Source organism: Adiantum capillus-veneris, chromosome 18, assembly GCF_014529385.1.
Source record: "Adiantum capillus-veneris isolate H3 chromosome 18, ASM1452938v2, whole genome shotgun sequence".
In the NCBI taxonomy this organism is placed as follows: Eukaryota; Viridiplantae; Streptophyta; class Polypodiopsida; order Polypodiales; family Pteridaceae; genus Adiantum; species Adiantum capillus-veneris.
The window spans coordinates 102,579,641-102,603,752 of record NC_140948.1 but is presented as its reverse complement, the minus strand read 5'-3'; positions in this window follow the sequence as shown (position 1 = coordinate 102,603,752).

Genomic DNA, 24,112 nt, shown 5'->3' with positions numbered 1-24,112 from the left:
TCATGTGCCTGAGGTCAGAAAGCCAGAAAAAACCCTAGGTTAGCAGAATCCCCACAAAGAAAGCGAGTGTAAAAATGACCGTGTCGGCCAACTCAGTTGACCAAATATGACCAAAATTGATAGGGGACATAGCAAAGACCTATAAAACATGCCCATGTGACTAGATGACCAGTTGATTCGGTGGGGAGGGATTCTACTCATTTTTGGCTCGAAGTCAAAAAGCCATTTTGACTTCACAGACGGCTTCCCCATAAGTATTATAACCAATGTACCTATGTGGCTCATTTGATGCCCCATATATGGGAAATTGACTCGGATGGCCACAAAGTGTCATTTTTAAACTTATGGCCACAAATCAACTCCAAACTGAACGAAACTCAATAGGTTAAGTTAGGATGACCTATGGGAGGGGCCAAAATCTATTTAGAGTGCAAAAAAAGACATCCACAAAGTGCAAGGCCCAGAAACTGCCAAAGTCAAAGTATTTTCCAATTTAGTACTCTTTCACATGTTGAGTTCAAGCCAAAAACCCACTTAGTGCACAAAAATCACTTGTTCATTGACTCCAAGACCAAAAAATGCACTTACTTTGCACCAAAGCCAAAATCTGACACAAAACACAACTTACGTGTCCAAAAATAATCAAACCACATTCAGTGCTTTGGGACATCATGACCAAACACCCCATAACTTCAAAGTGCCAAAAAGTCAATAAGAATTGAACCTAGATATTAATCGTGATTAATAGCTCGGGAGTCAAAAATGATATGACTTGGCAAATTTTGGTCATCACATACTCCTACATACTCTCACTAGCCCAAACCTCAATTTTCAAGCCAAATGGACATTCCAAAATTGTGCATCATCCCTTTTTCGTTTTTTGCGACCTTCAGGCCAAAAACTAATCAGAATCTGGTCTTTTTGCATCCAAATGCTTCCAAAAGTGAAATCCTATCATTTATTCAATGTCCTCCATCCCAAACCCCAAAAATGGAACCAAATTAGTGAAATAGCTATTTATCGCGATTAATAGCCCATTATAAAGTTTTTTGTCCAAGTGTTTTGAAAAGTTCACAAATTGGTTTCTGTAGTGTTTGGTGAGATGATATTTTGGCTCTCAACTTCAAAATGATTAATCACAATTCATACAAGGCACAAGGCCATAATCCTACTCTAAAATGTACCTAGTCGCAAATTTTTGTATTCTTGCTCCTAGTTTCAATGCAAAGCTCATTGGACTTAGCAAAGAAGAAGTTCATGAAGCAACAATTGCAAGAGCTTCCCCCCTAACAACTGTCCATAGGGGTCGCAAATAAGACCTATGCAAGAGAAGAGTTTCTCGAGAAACATCATGTGGCAATATTTCATGGAACCTTCAAGACACCAAAAGGGAAGGCAATGGAAATGCAACTAATGCCAAGAGAAATATATAATGCAATGAAGGAGCTTGAATTGGCCGAATTACATAGGCATCTTGGATTACTAGATTACTACAAATTGTTGCCATGTGGAGTGGATTTCTAGAAAGCGTATGAACTCCAAAGTTCCATTCAAGAGGATGGCATAGTCATGCTAACGGATTCAACAGGAAAAGCAATAGAAGTATAGATTACCAAGGAGATTATTGTAGAAGCCCTAAAGCTACCGGCATCAACATTTGAATTCAAGGGAAAATAAAAGGATAGGTGTCTTCTCTAGAAATACACCAGTAGCAACAATTGTTGATATGGTCCATAAACCAGCTGAAGACCCAGCTTGTCTTTTGTTGATATGGTCCATAAACCAGTTGAAGACCCAGCTTGTCTTTTCACTCCAAAATTTACATTTTACAACAAGGAATCCAAGCACGTACACAATTCCAAACCATGTAGTGGCCTCAGCTTTTACAATGAATTTGAAGACCAAGTTACCAAGGCCACTCAACCATGCCCAATATGTCCTCACAAGGATATCCTACCATACAGTGAGGATGACAAACAACTTACCACCTAATCTTGAACAGAATACATGGCTCATCACCAAAGGCAGGAATGAGGAGGAAAAGCAAGAAGAATGAGAAGCACAAGCACCCAAATTGAGGCGATCAACCAAGGGAAAGACCTTGCCTTCTGGAGAAGAAAGTGAAGAAAGCAATGAGGGACGACGCAGTGAATCCAATGGGGATAAAGCTTCAGAAAGTGCATCCGAACCCTCAAAGAATGAAGAAGAAAATAAAAGAAAGGCTAAAGGAAAACAAAAGCTATAAAAACATGTTGTCAAAAGAACTCATGGTATGTACAAATTAGTGTGTCAAGCCCATGTTATGTGAATCACTATATGTGACCTATGTTTACAATGATCTATTATCTACAGCCCCAATTGGCTCGCTTTATGATTGAGAGAGAGGCTAGTAGGGAGATATATCTAGAGAAATAGGTAACCTTTTTAATGAGAATTGTTCTACTATGGCAATTATTATTGGCATTGAGAGCAATAAGAGAGGCACAAACACTAGCTCATGGTATGCACAAGTCACAGACTATTAAGCCCATGCTACGTGAACCATTATGTGACCTATTTTTACCACGATCTAATATCTCTTGTTTACCATCTTTACTATGATCCCTACAATATCCTACCTCGAAATTCTAGTATATGATTTTGAAGCTCGTCCTACAAGAGTTGCGATTATGGATGAGAATCGTAGCAGCCTTACTATAATAGTTGTGATCTTTAATCTTTGCCCCCGTATGGTTCATAACTCTCCATTTTCATGATATGTAGCTACACAAATAAGAGAGATGGGAAATCTTGCTACTACAGACCCCAAACTTATGAGGCACATGACACATATGTTAAAACAAAACCTTAAATTCCTGTGTTGTGTGTGTGTGTGTGTGTGTGTGTGTGTGTGTGTTTGTGTGTGTGTGTGACCTAGGAGACTGAGATGCAGGATCCACCGCCCTACCATAGATCAATAATAATGGCACACATCTTTGGCACTATATGGATATAACATCACAGTTTACGCAACGGAACCCTGTGATGTATCCATGCCAGTGTAATAGTGCATGACACGTATAGAAATGGATCACATGGTTGAGACTTTCATTGAAGCGACGGTCTTATTATTCTATTTTTTGCTATGTATGCACAAGGTACTAGTCCAGTGGACGTATGAAACTCCATCATTGTCTACGCTTTTGCTATAACACTAAATCCTCTGTCAAGTACAAGGTACATAACTGATATCTTAAAACATTTTTTATGTTATTCACAGGTAGTGCCGTATTATAAGATAAGCTAAGCCTTTCTCTACGAGGACGTCTAGTTGTACGCTTATAGGATACACTAAGACACAGACATGGTCTATATGGGATCACATGCAAGGGACCTACAACACATTCAAATAAGGGGTTTTCTTCAGCACAACATTCTCTCTTTATCTGTCTCTCTCTCTCTTCCCAACTTCTATGTGGGAAAGGTGAAACTAGGCATGATTTTATTGTAATCTTTCTAGGTCAATATGATAACAGGACGGGCCTGGGGGATTCACTCTATATATAAAATGGGATGCCACCTGCGAGCGGACAACCTTGATAAAACCCCTATATACGACTCGTATTAGGGAATATGACCCCCTTTCTACGCTTATATGACAATTAATGAAAAAAACTATCATACCCATGTCTTACATATAAAATTTAGGTCTCACATGATCTAACTAAGTAAAACTAGTCAAAGAGTATGTAGCATAGTGAATGGAAATGTACTAAGGAACCACTTCTTATGATAACTAGATGTACCCTCAATGTGTCTTAGTTTGACTTTCAAACTATGTGTTCGATCAGCCTACACTCTGGCTACTCTTCCAATTCTGAACCATCTAAATTACTCAGAAAACATGGTTATAAAGTTGTGTTAGGTCTCTGTGTAAATTTGCATCTATGCAAACTCTTTATAGCTTTCATCCCTCAACAAATGAACTATAATCACAAAACTAGCAGTTGATATAAAGCAATGTTAGATCTTGCATGTATCTTTGTAGCTATCGACTCACAAGTTCAAGGGAAGATTCTTTTGGGAAGACATGATTTTGAAACACAAAAACATCCTCTCATTTTTTTCGTTTTCTCACCCCCCCCCCCCCCCCCCCCCCCCCCCCCCCCCCCCCCCCCCCCCCCAAATAAATATGATACCCCCCCTCCCTTATTTTTAAGCTAGGTAGATAAATTATTGGGGGCGTGCCCCTAACTTATACACTTAATTCACTTGTAAAAAAAACCCCCTCCCCTGCACTTATGTGGTGCGGTAATTTTTCCATGGTGAATCCCCCGAGAGGACGGGCTACGAGCCACCAGGAAGGGCTAAGAGCCATCTATTTTCACCTATTTTGGCATGGCTACGAGCCATTTGTTTGTCATCCATCAGTGATTGATTTCAAGATCGAACAATTCTATCCATTTGAGTACCCATTAATTATAATGGACAAGCAAGAGTCTTGCCATTAGTGATTTTTTGGGCATTATTTTTAGCACTTCACACTTTAAATGTGAAGGTCAAGTTGAGTTTTTGAACGTCTTAAACTCGTAAGGGCTTATCTCTACCACGGTGTATGGATCAAGCCATCATTTCAAACATCACGACTCTTCATGAAAACCCACAATTATGGATTTTTGGGTGTGAAAAAGATCTAGTTGTGAACATGACTCCACCTTCCAGTGGAGCTCCTATTAGCAGTAAGAGTGCCTATATGAGTACACTTTTGGGGTAAGACCCAGCTCGTGAGTACTAAATCACTTAGAAGGGTTGATGGTCAATTCTTGGAACCTTCACACTTGCATTTTCAAGGAAAGAAGTCCACAGATTGCCAAGGGCTAGTGGAAAAATTTCAACCTCCAAAGGAATGTACTACCACGGGTAAACCCCTAGGAGATCAAGGACATAGGCCAAGGGCCGGCTACTAGTTGAGCAGTTTTCCTGCAAAGTTTAACCAAGGGGCTTGACAATGTTGATTTTAACCAAGGGATCTAGATTGCAAAGGCAACACCCAAGGTTACATGTGCAATACTACTTGTATTTCACTCATTTTCAATTAGTGTTCCTAGGTCTTTGCAGACAGGAAATTTGGGTAGGTGCCATAATATGGATCCCCATTCCACACTGGTCCACTCTGAGCCCCTAGCTCAGGTCCTTGCCCCCCTAGGTCGAGCCTTGCTCCTTAGGATCCTTGTCCTGACATTACTCCCCCCTTGGAGAAGCGTTTTTTTCCTCGTACTAATTGGAGCAATAAATAAATCGTAAACAAACTCCAACTAGAGCAATAAATGTGTACTAATTGGATTGCTTGGTGCTAACATATGCACTTTGCATATCCTTTAGCACAAGATTAAAATTTTTAATCTGCCTATCCCCTTAGAAAACTGACAGTACCGAGGTGTTTTTTCCCTCGCTTTTCAGACTGTCTTCCTAGATGACTGGTAATCGGGGATCACACTATCGTACAACATGAGGAATCAACAAGATTCTAAATAACCATCGTGGTTAACGTGAAATATCCACATGCACCCAAACCGAGCCATGACCTCTGTTGGTGATTTGTAGACCCAAAAGTAATCTCATAGAGATACTGCACATAGAGTGCAAAATGCTTCATACGCAACGAATGTGATGAATATGCATGCTGCTCCAAATCAGCATTTGCTAAATACTAGGGCCCATAACACCTAGTGTGCATGCATTTAGCAAAAAACAAATCTGAACATGTATATCCATGATCATCCTGGCCAATACTTATGGCGAATGTGATGCTTCCAGCACACATTAAAGAGGAATGTAAGTAGTTCTGAGAAGAAACTAAATACTTTCTGCTGCAATCATTTGCAAGCTTTGTGAAAACGTTTGAACCATAATAGAAGGTGAAACATTAATCACTTCTAGATATAAATGAAGAACTTATAGCCTTGCTATATGCATAAACAACCACCCGTTAATGTTGTTTAGTAGCACTTGTACCTTAACAAGTCATTGTGAGTATCCAAATATTTCTGGCCATTGAAATTGTTCCTGACATATCATGCTAAAAAATGGTCCATAAAACGGATTCGACCAGCACCTAGGGACTTTGTTGTGACACAAACTTGAGATAGTGGGCGCCACTGTCAGTCCCAGAGACTCATATTCTCCACATGTGGAATATGTCTCATGTAAGGGTGTCTAAAAAAAGAACATCCTTCAAGTACAAGATGTACTTTGAGAGATACCCCTCCCCGAGGGTCTATGCACAAAATATACAATTTACAGTTGTATAAATTTTTTAATATACATCAGAGTTGCGGAAGCATTTGCATAGGGGAGGAGTTGGGTGTTATGAATGAAAGCCTACTCAAGAAAAATATAACATTGTGGAGGGTGAATACATGTGTACGCCACATTACGGAGAGAGAGAGAGAGAGAGAGAGAGAGAGAGAGAGAGAGAGAGAGAGAGAGAGAGAGAGAGAGAGAGAGTGCTCAGAGACATGAGAGAATGAAAACATAGAATCTTTAAATGTCCCATCTAAATGAAATAGGAAACCATGTATTAATGCAATGACAAAATTTGGGTATACCATAACATCAAAAAGTTTATGACAAAATAAGTAGCAGAGCACCGGAACTTGTATAGGGATTGACCGGTCCACTCATCCACATTCGCTCTACTACACATAGAGAGAATTTCTCTTCACCAGGGAGCAAGCCAGAATACCTCCAACCTACTTGAGCCACACATAAACTGAGGCGGCTTCACCTCCCTCCATGAACCCAAGCTCTGAAAGGATCCCAAGTACCAATAGGTGGTAGTGTATCAACACCAACCATACCAGTTTATGCGCCATGCCTCTTCAATGCCCAACATCGGGTGTTTAGGCAAAGCCAATTCAAAATCCCCAACGCGTTAGCCGTGTAGGTCATTCAACCCCTGACGCACTAACCATGTAGATGAGCTTAACAAAAAGAAGAAGACCTACGCAACACCCCCGATCCAGCAAAGCCCGAGGTCAACGACCCTTTAGTCTAAGGCGAAGCAATGTAGGTGATCCTAGTCTTGTAGCAATGCCGCCATGAGAAACATAACACATGAGTCCAATCACAATAGCACTTCCTATATGCACAAACAATCTTTTCCAAGGAGTAAAATTGTAAAGGGTCTCTACCCTTACATGTCTACCATGAACCATCTAGATCACTTCATGATCCAATCCCAAAACCATAAACCATAATCCAATCACATCACATGGGTGAGCACTCCTCCCAAACCTAGGGGTTATCATATTATTTTCTCCCCATTCTCTTAGTTATTAGGGCAGTTGCATGTGATTTTTCCTAAAAAATTCACACTTAACACACAATTACTTCAAACATTTCCCTTTTCTCTACCAGATTCATACGCTGCGGTCAGCATTCAAAATGTCTCTCCCCTCTGGAGTCCCCTGAGACGACATGACGTGGTCCGGGTAGTGCTATGCATTGATTAACAAGTCGTGTCTATGTATAGCTATGATTGGAGCTACCATGATTGGATCTACCATGCAAGTGGGATCGATGCAACTTAAAATGCAATGCGGTGCAAGAGGTTGGCCTTGAGTGAATGACTCAGGGGCTTTTGACAACAAGGTCTCATGTTGGTTGATTCTCTTAAAGAGAAAATCTTGCGATAGTTGTGCTCGTTCTTTGATAGTGCTATACGTATAGTCCGTAGCCGTAGTGCTAGAATTGGAGGGCACGGTTGTGGATGGTGTTTTTGATCGTCAAACCTTTTGTATCCATTTGTACATGACCATGTTTGGCTTTGCCTTGAAGATATCCCTACAATCAGCCTTCGGCTCTACCTGAATCCATTGAGCTGATTGTGTCTGCTTTGTTCGTTGTTGTGGTTGACATGGCACTTGTATTGAAGTCGTTTTCAGAGTTATTAACAATTTTTTAGGCACCCAAATCTACCGGGAGTGGTTGATGAGCTAAATTTTAGGTACCCAAATCTGCCTGGTTCCCCGCATGTTATGATAGTGATGGAGCAAAAGACGCCATGCGCACTCACACACCCAGAAACCTTAACACAACACTGGGAGTTTACTTAGATTCCACCCCACACACACGACCACTCAAGAGCTCCCTAAAAATTTTACCCACAAGCTCAATTCAAACCCCAAACACCTCGACCTACAAGCCCAATTCAAACCCCAAACACTACAAGGTGAGCCTAGTTGATCAATGCTTGAAATCACGCTCGACCACCTCTAAGAACCCTGCTTTCTCGCACACACGGAGAGGTGAAAGTGCTGATATTGTACTTCAAAATTTATCCCTCAGCCTCAAAACTCACTGAACTGTGAGTGATGTGTCAATTTTCAGCCTTTTCACACCAATTTTGACCATTTTTGACTTTTTTGGGCCCATTTTTGGCCGATTTTGACCCCGGATGGACATTTTTTCGCAGGAAAAATACCAAACGGACTCAAAATACACCAAAATTTATAGGCTTGGTCCTTGATACCCAAATTTCATTTCCACATGCGCACATACCATTTTTGACCACTTCTAGGATGGTGCACGCATCACCGCAAATTAGGCACTGCAAATAGACAGTCACCGCATGTGCCAAGCTTCCCGGGCGGCGGACAAAGGTGACACCTCACACTTGCATTATTTACATTCTAAAGATCTTAAAAACATTCCCTAGAGCCAAAATAAGACACTTGGGACCACATCCAAAGCCTCGATACCCTATCCAGGCACGTACGTATGCTCAGTTGCCGGCACAGAAGCATGAATATTCACAATATATGTGCAAACATTGCACCACATTTGAAACTTTAAACCACTTTGAAAATATCCCAAATTCATGTATCTACATCATTTGTACATATGAACATGCATATATGCACTACTTTGTACAAACCAAAAGTGGTTTATCATCATTGCCCAACCCCAAGTTGAGCATTTATGCTCAACATTCGCTTCAAATAGTGTTATAAAACTATAAACGTGACCCTAAAATTCCTCCTGGATCATATGTAAATTCATCCACTTGCATAGCACCACCCATGTAGCCAAGCATGCCACTAACACCAAATGCGAAAGGATCTATTTTCTTACCAGAACGCCACCACCCACTTGGATCCCAAGCACGATATGAATCTTCTCCAAGCTTCGCGCATGCCATGCTATACCATACTTTGTTCCAATTAGCCAAACCCACAAATAACTCAAAATGCATCTCATAATTAGAGCCCATTGGATTGACAACATAAATCGCACATCATCTTCCTGACGCATCAGTTTCTCTTCATTTCCTATGCCCAAGATACTATCACTCCACACATTAATAGCTCCACTCCAAAATTGACAACGCTCTTCAAACACTAACATCTTCTTCTTCCACACAAGGCATACTTCACTTGAAAAACTGGTAACATGCATACAAAGCCACATAGCATATCATAACCAATTCTTCATCATGCCAACCTGCACCAAGGCTCACTAATTGCCAATAAGGATCTTTGTAGATAAAAGGATATGGACCATCCATACATCGAAGCATGTGAAATGAATTCAAAAGATCTCTGTGTAAGAAAAATATCACTTTAGCCTCCTTGTCTATCACATCCTCAAGATGTTTATACTGAGCAACCATAGGGCACGTATCATCACAAAAATCCCTTGGAGCTGGCACTAGCATTAAATCCTTGCACACATAGAACTCATTCCTATCACCTTTATAACCAAATACCTTTTCATCACAGCCACTAGAGGGTTGCCCAAACCCTAGCTCTGGTAAAGCACATGGACTTAAGGTCACATTAACTAGCATAGCATCACTCTCTTCTATGTCATTCTCACATAATGTAGAAACCCCATGACCATAACCCATCATCTCATTATCAATGCAAGCATCCATGGAATGCTGCAAATCTCCTTCCCAAAATATACATTGATCTTTGTGCAAGGCTACCATATCCTTCAATGGATCCACTGACTCTATGTCATCATCACATACATCACTGCACCAACTCTCACAAGCATCAGATGTATCCCCATCATAGGATGCCTCATCCTTGTCAATTTCACTCTCACCATCATAACTTTCCACACTAGTGCTCATATTTTTCTCAAACTTTTGCATTCATCTACTATGTCCTTGCCATTTTTCACCATAGGCATGTGTATGGTCTCCAAAGTTGCTTCACATACTTCATTTGCATTGACTTTGTGCATATGGGCATCCACACTTGTATCCGAGCTATTATCCTTGCTATCATGAACACCTACAAACTGTGACTTTATGCACATAAAGTTCATCCACACTACCCATACCATGTATTGACAAAGGGCACTTCATGCCTGTAGCAACGCACAACTTTTTCTCTCCTTTGGTAGCTCTATTTTTAATGCTTTACACATGGAATTGGGCTCTTTCTCTTGCAATTTTAACTTAAGGATTGGCCACAACAAACTTGTGAATACCTGTATCCTTTGGCTATTTGTAAATGGAATTTAGAATTAATATGTATAAATGGCTTCCACATGCAATAGAGAATCTTTCCAAACTCTCCAAGCATCATCAAGTCTTGACCAAAAATCTGCAACAAACTCATGCTCTTGCATAAACAAACTAGTGACGTGTTTCCATGCTTCTTAGTGAGGAATCACCTTCTTGAACCGCTTGAAAAGCAAATCTTAAACTTGTTCCAATACACTTTTTCACCTGTGACAAGCCCTCAAACCATTCTCTTGCATTACCTTGACCACAAGATCGATACCTACAAGCTTTTGGACCTCGCTTGGAACTGCATGGCATAAACATGTCAAGTCGAACTCATATGATGCAATCCAATCCTCCACATCCTCAAAACCTATGAAAATTGATGGTTGAAATTGCACCACCATCATGAATTTTCCTTTAACACCCAAAATGTAGATACATCACCGGTTGAACTTCAACTTCTGAGTGCACAACCGAAATTTTCTGCTCCCCAGAAGGATCGCCAAAGGATGATGGAGCAAAAGGCGCCATGCGCACACTCACACACCCAGAAAACTTAACACGACACATCTTAGATTCCACCCCACACACACCACCACTCAAGAACTCCCTAAAAATTCTACCCACAAGCTCAATTCAAACCCCAAACACCTCGACCTACAAGTCCTTGCCTGCCCGCAGACACTACAAGGTGAGTCGAGTTGATCAACACTTGAAATCACGCTCGATGGTGACCAAAATATACAAGAAAAATCATCAAAAATGCCAACACCAAAAGGCCTCTCTAAAACCATTGCAAAGCCTTCACCAAAATCCACTCTGCAGGACTCTTTGTAGTAGCCCCAACCCTAATGGCATCGATACAAGGTCACATAGTCTTGCAGAAAGCCGCACATTCTTCCCTCAATTCCTCGCACACACACATCCATGGAAACCTCAAAAATTCCATAGATTCTTTCAAGTGAAAAATTGAAGAGAAAAAGGTCTCATTCACTCCTCCACACACTCAAAAACGGGACGCGAACACGACGGGACTGTACTAGACCACCTCTAGGAACCCTGCTTTTTTCCATACACAGAGAGGTGAAAGTGCTGATATTGTACTTCAAAATTTCTCCCTCAGTCTCAACACTGATGGTACCGTGAGTGGTGTGTCAATTTTCAGAAGTAAGTGTATCAGATGGCGCGTGCTTTGTTAACTGGAAATGATTGATACTTGCTTTTGTCTCTTCCTTGTTGTATGAAAATGGAACCTTCAGCTGTCCTCCTTGAGTGTAAGCTCCATAATTTTGACATCCCAATTTTGGATTTCTTTATATGTTCGCATCCATGAAACTTCCAATATTAAGTCTTCATTCATATGTTAATCTGCTATGCATATGAAAGTATGCGGGCAAGAGAATCCATGAACAATGATATTCAAGTTGATTTTCCCTAAAGATGGAGTTGCTTCTCTGTTGCATCCCTTCACTACAGCCTGACAATACTCAAGTGGTTGCGTAATTGCTCTGCGATAAGTACAATAGCTGACTGCATTGATTCTAACACTATATTTGCTAAGGCCTTGGCCGTGTAATCCTCTTTCAGATTCAGTGTGATCCGCATATCAAGACCCTCCAACCATTCTTAATCTGTTTCAACTTCACCTTCTTCTAGAGCATGAGTGAATTTTAATGCTTGAACTTGAAAGATTTCCATTGGCTTAGCATCTGGTATGTGTGGCATTGCTACTTTTTCTCTTTAGTATTTGAATACGGGCATCGTCTTGAGCATCATTGATAACTTGTTGGTGTTTCATTCTCTATTCCTTTGCTCTTTCTAAAAGATCATTCATTAGCGGTAGATTGTACTTTTGTAGACGTCATCCACTAATTCAATTTTCCATTATCTCCCCATCTACTATGGCTAACTTTACAGCCCCACTCGGTAAAACATTTTCAATTACAAAGGGACCATGTTCCTTGTTTTTAAACTTTTAAATATGCTATTTCAAAGAGTATACCAGTACCAAATCTCCCGGTTTTGTCAGGACAAGGGTAAGACGGGGCAAGGCCCAACCTAGCGGGTCAGGGACCTAGGCCAAGGGCTGGCTAGACCAGTGCGGACTCGGGATCTGCTTAGGGAAAGTGCTAGGAGCTAGCCTATATAAGGGGCGATAGGGAGGAGGATCCTATGTCCAGTTACCCTAGGTCTTATATTGGTATCAGAGATCAGGGCAGAGTGAGCTATGGAGGGGACGTGGTTGCATGGCCTTGCATGGCAAGGTAGGGTCGTGGTTGGAAGGTCTCTTCCTCTCTCTGTCTCTTTGTCTCTCCCGGCCGTAGGAAACGGCCCCTGCAGAGCCGAGCAAGGTCGACATGGAAGCTAGTGGGAAGGGGGGCTTAGTTGAGGAAGGGGTGGCTACGACCATTACCAAATTAGGAGTTCTCTCCCTCGTTCTGTTTGCCATACGCCATGGAGTCTTTTTCGACACGGTGGCTTGCCCTGGTTGGGTTCGTAGCGACGGGCCTCTCCCCATTCTTCATCGACGCATGCAGGCGGCCGCCATGGCAGCACAGGGTTTACATTTTTTTTTCTTTTTTCTTTCACATGCGGCCGCCCAAGGGGGGGCCATTTGAAAATTAACACAGTAAAGGGGGCATGCCCACCCCAGGCACACATCCCTCCAACATTTGACCTTTTATCTTTGCCCAAATCGGAGAACCGAGGTCGATGGCCTCCCGAGTTTCCTGAAGATGCACTAGCAGCAGAACCTGCATGCTAGACTTCACGGATGAAGTAGAAGGTGACACAATTGTGTCAACCGGATTTTGAACTTGGGTACTCTTGAGCATGGATAGGAGGTCGACATGCGCCTTTGAACTGGCTTTGGCGTACCGGTGGAACAAGAGATCGAAAGAGGCAAGATGACTTTCATGCAAGCAAGCCTGCATACCATCCAAAACTATGGTGATTCAATCTGGACGAGCACGAGCATCATCGAGGGAAAATTGAAGCCACTTAGTATGCGATGAGAAGTTAAGGAAATGGGCCAACAGGGCAAGTTCATTCAAGGATGAGGTATGCATTAGTTTTTGTTTGAGTTTGATCAAGTTTTCAAACATGCCGTATAGCTCTTGCATGCGGCAAACATGTGAGTGCTTTCGGCACTCCAGGCACAAGCATGTCTTTGACAGTTTCATACGCATTCAAATTTTGTTCCATCCGTCGTTGGCAAGGGCCCAATGATTAGTTGTACACCCAAATCAAGCACGGCTTCTCTAAAGTACCTAGACAGCACACGCTTATTTGCAGTTACAATTTTGATGCTACAATTGATGCAAAGGCATGGCAGATTTCATGGAAATAAGCATGGCCTATTGCTCATTTTGATGACGGGTGCAAAACTGATCAACACGGCTAACTATTTATTACATTTCAGGAAGACTAACAGGTGTCCTTCTTTTTCTACCTCTGAATTTGGGGTTGCAAATTAGGCAAGGCCCTTTGCGCCAGGAAGTAGAGCATCCATTGAGTAGGAACTGGAAAATAATTTCTCGATTTTCTTCTTGCTGGCAACTAATTCGATCCTTCCGACGGTAAGCTTCGTCGACATGTGTACTCAATAAGGTACGCAATTGCTATTTATTTATTGAGCATGTGCTTCATAACTATGGCATGCAAAGTGCGTCTACGATTGATCGTCGTTACCATTCATACACTCAAGTACATACGAGATGAACATACGTCACAGATATCATTATGTTTTTCCAGCAGATCTACACGTAGGCAAGGTCTATCTTTTGTGCATGATCGACAAGGTCGAGTCTCTTTGCTATGATATCTGTCGTGAATAGAATTTGTTGGCAATGAGGCCGGACATACTTCTACGTAGCAAGGCTTCAATTTATACCTCGTGTATCGAGGTTGGCCATGTATGGCATATGCTATGAGCATACAAAACTGGGAAGAAATAGGCAATGTGTTTGCAGGATGTTTCATATTGCAGGTTCTTTTGTTATGTACTAGACAGGTGGGTAGGATATACGAGGGCATCTGTGCAGATATGGCTAGGGACCGATGTCAGGAATGAGTTTTTTTCTTCCAAATTTTATGATAATTGGTTGCAGCAACAACGACCAAGTTAGCCAAGGTTAAGTTTTTCTTGTTTTTCCCTCTTTACACCATACTTGGCAATTACTGTCATTGTGCAAAGCAAAGTGCTTTGGCAATTTTATATGAAGCACTGCTTCAGGGAACGGGCAAAATAGGGGATATCAGCTCACAGAATCCCTACCAGTTTAACTTCTGCAAGATACTTACAATTTTGGTTCTCACGGTTGAGGTCATCACTCTGCGCAAGGGCTTACCACTCTTTATGAAAGGCATGCTAGTGACGTGAATTCAATTCTTCCTCTTCATGCATTTCATCTAGATTTACCGGCAAGGTGCCCCTTTCCCTTGATTTGCTGCTAGGCACCCTATTATTAGCATGCAACATTCTTACATGTGGAGTATTACCAGAGGGTATACCAAGCTTCTCATCAAGACTAGGTTTGGACCCACTCAAGACAACATCCACATAGGGGGTTGTTATACATGAGCGCCTGTCTAAGAGAAAGAAAGAGCTAAGTGGATGGATGTCTTTCACACCTATGTCACCTACTTTATTTGTCAAATAGTTTTGGAATGTGCCATCCCTCAAGTCATGGGCTATTGGTGTATCAAAAAACACCTTTAGGTCCAATTTAGGTCTTCAATGGTCAAACCCCAATCACACATGCTTGCCGAATCTCTATACTCTTGCTAGTGCATGGGTTGCCTTATTGCCTCATCAACAACCTTTGAAAAACTCAAGCAAGACATGGAGAGGTTGTGCCCGTGGGTTAAGTTTCACAATATCTAAAAATGTAAAAATCCAAATTGTTTTGCAAGCATGTGCAAACCTAGCAAAAAAGACTCAAGAGACATAGTCCGGATAAGACTAGGCAAAGAGAAAGGGGTTACATTAGCCAAAAACATAAACAGACAAAGAGGGATTCCCAACAAATCAAACTTGCAAATCCATGGAGAGTTTTTATTTTTTAATTATTTTTTAAGACCCAATCAAGAACACCCCCAAGTAGCTTATGTTCAAATACATAAGCAGTAGCACCACTAGCTAGTACAACACTTGTGAATCACCCTCTATGTACAAGTGATTTTCAAAGGAAGATAGGAAACCATAAAATCATGCCCCCCACACTTTTATGCATCTCCATGTCAATCCCATATGTACAATCTATACACAAGGTGGGGTGGCCAAAATCTACGTTGCATTTGAATAACCCGCCACACCTAGCACTCATTTCATCAACTTGTCCACTAATAAATCAAATGTTTGCAAGAAATGCCTGCAAATAGTTTACACACACGTTATCAGGCATTTTTTGGATGATCATAAAGTCACTAAGTCATGTCAAAAAGCTTGCCCACCAGCCTCGTGTATATACATGTACATAGCCTTGCAAGTCTTAGGAGTGACAATGTAAAACTTCATGTACAAAGGTGTGATTTTTCCAAGCTTGAATGATGATATTTTTGGTTGTTTGAGTCCCCAAGACATGGTTTTTAATAATTATTTTCAGCCGTGCTTTATAGCTCGTGAATCGGACTTGTACATCATGAGTTATGGGCATCCGAATTGGGCGGCCTCAAGTTCGAAAGTGATTGCGGGTGCATGCAACAAGGGCAACTCGGACAACTCGGACAACTTGAGGGTCTGAGATTAGAAATGCTGAAATTTTAAACCTTTGGAGATAGCCAAGATGAAGGGATTTGAGCCATGTGTTACAATGCGTCATTCGGTGATCAGAGCAGCAAGTTATGCCTTGGGGAAAGTTGTCCGAGAAGCTCTTATGCTTTGGGAGAAAGCTAGAATGTTTTGGGCTTGGGAGGAGTAAGGAGGAGGTTGCCATGTGACGGGTGGATTATCCCACATGAAAAGAGGAAAAGGGAAGCTGGGGGGGTATATAGGGTACATCGGGTCCCCACTATAGGTGTATCAAGTGAGAGGAGCTCACAAGGCTTGGCTATGGAGGGGCTCGTGGGCTCATCGGAAGGGAGGTAGCACATTTTTTAGCTCCCACAAACTTGGACATGTGCCTGGAAATTTTTTGGTCCACAAGACACTTGCCCCCACCCTCTTCCTTGGTCAAAGGGTCATCGACGCCTCATTTTCCACCTAAAAAAGGCAAAAAATGAGCCAATTAAAAGGTGCCTACGAATGAAGCCTTGTTGATTGTGAGAAGAGAGAGAGAGGATTTTTGGGGGAATAAAAGATAAGAAATCCCCATTTTAATAGTTGCAACACCTGCACAACTTCCAGAGAGCTCATTTTTTAGCAAGAAAAAGGACACCTCCATGTTCAGTGGCCATAACTTCTTCAGTTATCATCTATTTTTTGCCTATGGATACTCTACAGGCATCTCACAAGACAAGATTCTTCATGATATCCTTTTCTCCTAATTCTGAGTGTGTTCCACGCTTGAAGGGTTTTTCATAAATCTCTACAGGTGTTTACCACATGTTTTTTCGTCAGTGTCATAGTTCTTCCTTCCGATGGTGTGATTTGTGCAAGGCTATAGACACACTCAATTTTCTTGCCGTTTGCATGTTAACATCATTTTGCTGCCCCCACAAAGGAGCAAGTGCTCCGATGCTCCAATTCTTGTGAAATATGTTTATTCTGCACGCATAGAATGTAAGAGGGATGTGGGTCCTTATGGAAAACCACCTATGGATGTGCAAATTGTGGACAACGCTTGAGGCGGTTGTATAATTGGATTGCAGCTTTGGAGGGTCATGAGGTTTTGTGAAGCCAAGCACTAGGGACCGGGTTACCTAGTGTGAGGTGGATTAGGTATTGGAGTGATCCATCGATATCCCTTTAGCTTTCGACGTCACATGTAAGTGTTTTTGTGGAAATCAAACATGGCAGAAGAGTTCCCATAGTTTTTGGATTGCTTAATGAGAATGCACAAACTTTTATTGAAAAATTGGAATTCAATTGCTTACTACAAAATATACTAAACCAAGCAATATTGTTGCGGCTATTGCAATACAAGATGAGGCAAAAATTTGGTTACACAATCATGAAGAGTTGGTGCAGGCACAAACTCCACGGATAGTTTTGAACTACAATCGTCTGAAGAAATATTTCCTGGCACAATACAAATCCATTACAGTACTTGATGAAGTTTGGCATGAAATTTTGGGGTACACTCAAAAGGATAATCAGAGTGTTGATGATTTTTTCATGCAGTTCACCCGTTTATGGGATAAATGGGCCTAAGCTTTGGGGAATGAAATCCCTCCATCCATGTTAAAGAAGGACCGTTTTGTGGCAAACTTAGAAGAAAGCTTGAAGTTCAAAGTTGAGTTGAAAAGGCCCACCACCTTCGAGGAGGAAGTCGCTATCGCTAGAGAGAAATATTGGAAGTCTTAAAGACTTAATGAGTATGGAAAAGTGGTCCTTGTGCAAAGTAGTGGTGGCCAAAAGGAGGAAAATCAGATAGAGGCTGATATAATGAAATATGTAAGATATGATGACCATGATGTAGGAATTGCAACTCAGTGTTCTTGGAGGTGAAAGTGGTCGTGATCGCAGCCATGGTAGAGGGATGGATCAGGTATGTTAAGCTCAGCCTAATGCTAATGTGGGTAGTGGACAAGGCATCTTTGAGCCGCAGAGGAGGTTCATTCCTACTTTTTATAATTGTGGTGAACTTGGTCACATTAGCACTTATTGTGTTCAAAGACAACAAGGATGGGAGGTGATACGTTTCCACTTCCCCAATAGATTCTTAATAGGGCTAATGATTATGCATTGGATATATACAAGGAGATCAAGATATTGAACATGAAAATCATGCCTCAACCTCTTGTGGTCATGTGGGTATTGTGCGGGTCAAAAAGAAAGAAGTAGATATGTTGCCCATAGGCAAAAGAGAGAGGGAAGGCTACGTCACTCCTGGTCCTAGAAAAAAGAAAGGGAAAGGTAAAGAGGGTGAAGATACAAAAGCTAAGAGGAAGAGAAGACCTTGTACATGGTTTGAAGTAGCAAATTTACCTTTGGGAGAAGGCCAAACAACTTAAAGTTTAAAGGAAGACCTGATTGGGAGGAAAGTAGATTGTACTTTTGGACAGTTGATGAATATGGTGCCCAGACTCAAGAGGCAATGGAAGTCACTAGTGAATCTAGAGAAAGAGCCAAAGCATGGACAAGTCAGAGTGTTGGCTATGGAAGAGTTCCCCGACATTTGTCCTATGGTGAACGCTTGGCACAAAGGTGTGGGCATGGGAGAGGCCTACATTGATGGAGGTGCTCAAGTTTGTGTGATCACACAGTCATGTGTCAAGATAATGGGTCTCATTACATGTGGAAGCTCTGATTTTTGATTTGACGAGCAAACCATGCCAAAGTGAAGTGTTTGGGGATGATTAAGAATTTGGACGTTGAAGTCTTTAATGTGAAATTTATTGTAAACTCTCATGTTATGCTAGCTGCCCTGGGAGCATTTCCTCTCATTTTGGGATGACCTTGGTTGAGAGTTGTTGGTGTTGTGCAAGATTGGGGCAAGGGCACAATCTGTCTGTATGGAAAGAAGGGTTAAAAAAGGGTGTTTGATATGACTACCAAGCAACCTATGGCACTACAAGATGTGAGTGAGAATGATGAATCTGAAGTTACCCCCGTAAAGATAGTTTTGAAGATTTAGAAAGTAGCTCTGCTTCCAGTTCCATTGATGAGGGTGAGGTGTCATTCTTGTTGTTGGATGAGGAGAAGAGAAAAGTTGGTGAAATGTTTCAAGTATTAGGGAATATAAATGCTTCAAGACGTTTGGAGAAACTTGAAGAGTTGATGCAACCTAAATAGGAATTTCCAGTGAAGAAAGAGTTGATTCAAAAGATGTTGAGTAGCAATCTGACACAAGGAGAAAGAAGGGAGTACTTAGCAATGTTGGACAGGTTTCCAAATCTTTTTATCACTTCATATCAAGAAATAATGGGTCTTGTTGGGGATCCTATCAGGATTCAACTAGGTGAAGGGGCAAAGCCAATACGGCACAAATTAAGAAGGATGGGTAAGGAGCAGATGGATGTTTTAAAGGAAGAAGTGGATAAAATTTTTCATGCAGGGTTCATTGTGCCAATTGATAATGCTGAATGGGTGAGCCTTTTAGTGATCACTCCAAAGAAAGATGGGTGTTGGAGAGTTTATGTTGATTACAAGCCATTATATACAGTGACCAAGAAAGATCCTTACGCTTTTCCTTTCATTGATCAACTTTTAGATGCAATGGATGGCTTTGAAAGATACATTGTTGATGATGGTTATTGAGGATAAAAAGACTACTTTTTTCACACCATGGGGTTGTTTCTGCTTTTTCTACCTTCCTTTTGGGTTGACAAATGGGCCTGGAGCTTTTGAAAGAAAAGTGGATAGGGTCCTTATCCCGTTCCTTGGGAACTTTGTCAAAGGAATTATAGATGATTTTTATGTACACAATCCAAGGAAAGAGCATGCTCAAAAGCTTGAAATGACTTCAGCTAAACCCTAAAAAATGTCACTTAGCGCAGCCAAGGGTGAAGCTTCTTGGACATGTGATTTTAAAAAGTGGGATTGAAGCAGATCCAAAGAAAGTGGGAGGCTTTGTTGTTGTTGTCACCTCCAAAAGATATCAGACAGTTGGCCACTTTCATATAGAAATTTAAATATATGTCTCATTTCATACAGTTAAGAATGATCCTTTGGAGTGGTCCGTGATTGTGACGATGTTTTTGATAGGGTCAAAAAGGTTTTGAGTAAATTACACGTTATGCAAGCTCCTGACTGGAAAAAGGAGTTTTATGTTAACCCATTAGTGGGATATGATGCCATTGGGGCCATGTTATTGCAAAAGGGGAAGGAATCTCAGTGTATGAAGCATGTTCATTATGCTAGTAGAGTGAAAACTCCTCATGAAAGAGATTTTTCTGAAATTGAATTGGTGATGACCAGTATGATTTACTCTTCTAGACGATTTAGACACTACTCGTTGCTACAAAAATCTTTCACCTTTCTCACCAGCTATTCATTGCTTTCCCATATGTTCATTAACTTGAATATATCAAAAATAGATGAGATGGGTTATTGAACTTCAGAAGTTTCAGTTCACCTTTTTGGTGGAAGAGAGTACACGGGCTACCGTAGCGGATTTACTCACTTACAAAGACACTCCTGTTTTGGTTAAAGAAGAGGTGGTGCAAAAGAAGAAAGTTGAGACTCTTTCCATCTCCGATGCTTCACTGTTATACTTTGATGGTTCTTATGAAAGAAGTCATGATGCTGCTTCAGGAGGCATTGTCATGTCTGATGCACAAGGAAAGCTTGTAAGGAAACAAGGGTTGAAACTTGATGCAAAAAGTAAGAATGAAGTAGAGTACATGGCTCTTGAAGGTGGTTTCCACATTTGCTTACAGTTGGCAATTAGACGCTTGCAGATTAAAGGAGATGCCTTGTTGTTCGTGAAGGAAGTATTGGGAGTATGGAAGAATAAGAATCCTAAACTAAAGAATTTATGCTTCAAGGTGGAATCATTGCTCAAAAGTTTTGAAGCATGGAGTTTGCAGCATATTGAGAGGTCTCAAAATGAAGAAGCTCATGATGCTGCCCAAGAAATGATCACTTGTGTGTTTGTGCTGAAGGCAAATGCCCCTCTATATCATGGGAGAGAAGTGTTATCAAAGGAGATGGATTTTCCATTGACAGGTATCTTACATGAAGGTTTACCATCCTCCAAAAATTGTGCGTTTGTAAGAGAAGCCAGAAAATACAAAATGCTTGATGATGTGCTTTACATGAAAGGAAGCGATTTGGTTTTGTGTTATGTGCCCTCGAAAGAGGAAATCTACAAGATCTTGGAAGAAAATAATGAGGAATCTTGTGGAGGCCATTTTGCCATGAAGATCATGTTGCATAAATTTTTTGCAAGAAGGCTATGTATGGCCAAGCATTCAATGGGATGTTAAGAAGGCTATGTATGGCCAAGCATTCAACGGGATGTTAAGCATTGGTGCAAGTCGTGTTTCCCTTGCAAAAAGATGGGAAAGAGAATTTTAAAACCTGAATTGCAAAAGACAATTATAGCTTTTGACGTGTTTGAAAAATGGAGTCTTGATGCTATTGGACCCTTACCTATGACTAGCAAAATAAATGCTTACATTTTGATAGCAGTGGATTATTTGTCACGATGAGCAGAAGCCAAGACTGTCAAGCAGATTACCAGTAAAGAGATGGGGAAGTTTGTTTATGAACATATATGCTGCACCTTTGGTGTGCCACTAGAGCTGATTTCTGATAGAGGACCAGGATTTAGAGGGGAGCTGTTTGATTTCTTATGTGAGAAGCTCAATATATAACATAGGTACAGTTCTCCTTATTATCCACAATGAAATGGTCTCAATGAGAGGTTCAATGGAGAGTTAGTGAAGATCTTAACAAAGATGACCCAAACACATGGGAAGACTTGGGATTTAGAGTTTCCTTGTGCATTATGGGCCTACCAAACTGCTAACAGAACGAGCACAAGATTCTCTTCTTACCACTTGGTTTAAGGCAAGGAAGCTTCATTGTCAATTGAAGTGGAGATTCCTACACTCAAGTTGTTGCCATTGGGAGATGAAGAGCAAACAAATGCTTGGCAGAAAAGATTGTTGAATTTACAACGTTTACAATTGGACAGACTTTTAGCTTTGACCTACTATGAAGAAGTGTCAAAAAAGGCTCAACTAAAGGCTAATGAATGTGCACAAGATAAGAGGATAAAAAAGGGTGATCTTGTATTATGGTACAATAGTAAGTTAGATAATACCTTTCAGAAAAAGTTTCAAATCAAATGGGAAGGTCCTTTACTATTGTCAAGAAGCTTGATCATGGCACATATCAGTTGACAGATTTGAGTGATATACAACAAAAATATCATGTTAATGGTTATAGATTGAAGAAATATTTAGCTTGTTTGATGAAAATTGTGACAGATGAGATGTTATCAATACAGGGAGACAGTGTGGAAGCATCTGAGAATGTGAATGAGGTTTCTGGGAATGAACTGCATCAGTTGTTCACCCTAGAAGCTTTTGCTTGTCATGAATGATCAAGCAAGCTATGGGGTTGTCAAGCTATGTCATGCATTTTTTGGATGAGCATAAAGTCTCTAAGTCATGTCAAAAATCTTGCCCACTAGCCTTGTGTATATACATGTACATAGCCTTGCAAGTCTTGGAAGTGACCATGTAAAAATTCATGTACAAAGGTGTGATTTTTCCAAGCTTGAATGATGATGTTTTTGGTTGTTTGAGTCCCCAAGACATGCTTTTTAATAAGTATTTTCAGCGGTGCTTTATAGCTCATGAATCGGACTTGTACATCATGAGTTATGGGCATCCGAAGTGAGCGGCCTCAACTTAGAAAGTGATTGCGGGTGCATGCGACAAGGGAAATTTGGTCAACTTGAGGGTATAAGATTATAAATACTGAAATTTTAAATCTATGGAGATAACCGAGATGAAGGGCTTTGATCCATGTGTTACAATGCATCATTCGATAATCGGAGCAGCAAGTTATGCCTCGGGGAAAGTTGTCTGAGAAGCTCTTATGCTTTGGGAGAAAGCTGGATTGGGAGGAGTGAGGAGGAGGTTTCCATGTGGCGGGGAGATTATCCCACATGAGAAGAGGAAAAGGGAAGGTGGGGGGGTATATAGGGCACATTGGGTGCCCACTATAGGTGTATCAAGTGAGAGGAGCTCACAAGGCTTGGCTATGGAGGGGATCGTGGGATCATGGGGAGGGAGGTAGCACATTTTTCAGTTCCCACTAGCCTAGACAGGTGCCTGGACAATTGTTTTGGTCCACAGGACACTTTCCCCCACCCTCTTCCTTGGTCAAAGCGTCACTGACACCTCATTTTCCACCCAAAAAAGGCAAAAAACTAGCCAATTAAAAGGTGCCTACAAATGAAGCCTTGTCGGTTGAGAAGAGAGAGAGGATTTTTGGGGGAGCAAAAGATAAGAAAGCCCCATTTTAATAGCTACAACACCTGCACAACTTCCAGAGAGCTCATTTCTTAGCAAGAAAAAGGACACCTCCATGTTCGAGTGGCCATAACTTCTTCACTTCTCATCTGTTTTTTGCCTATGGATACTGTACGAACATCTCCATGAGACAAGCTTCTTGATGATGTCCTTAGTTTCTCCTAATTTTGAGTGTGTTCCATGGTTGAAGAGTTTTTCATAAATCTCTACGATTGTTTACCACATGTGTTTTCAACGTTGTCATAGTTCTTCCTTGCGACGATGTAATTCGTGCAAGGCTATAGAGGCACTTATTTTTCTTGCTGTTTGCACACTAACAACTTCCAAAAACCCGCACAGGTCTATATTCTTTTGTTAGACTTGTTTGTAAATCGATGTGCTACTTTCTCGTGGACAATAGCTAGGGCGTGTTGGAGAGGCAAAAAACATGAAGAAACAACTTAAGCACCGACGAACATGCGACACTCTAGCATGGGAAAGCTCCCTCCAAAATTTAAATATGAACAAAGCTGGTTACTT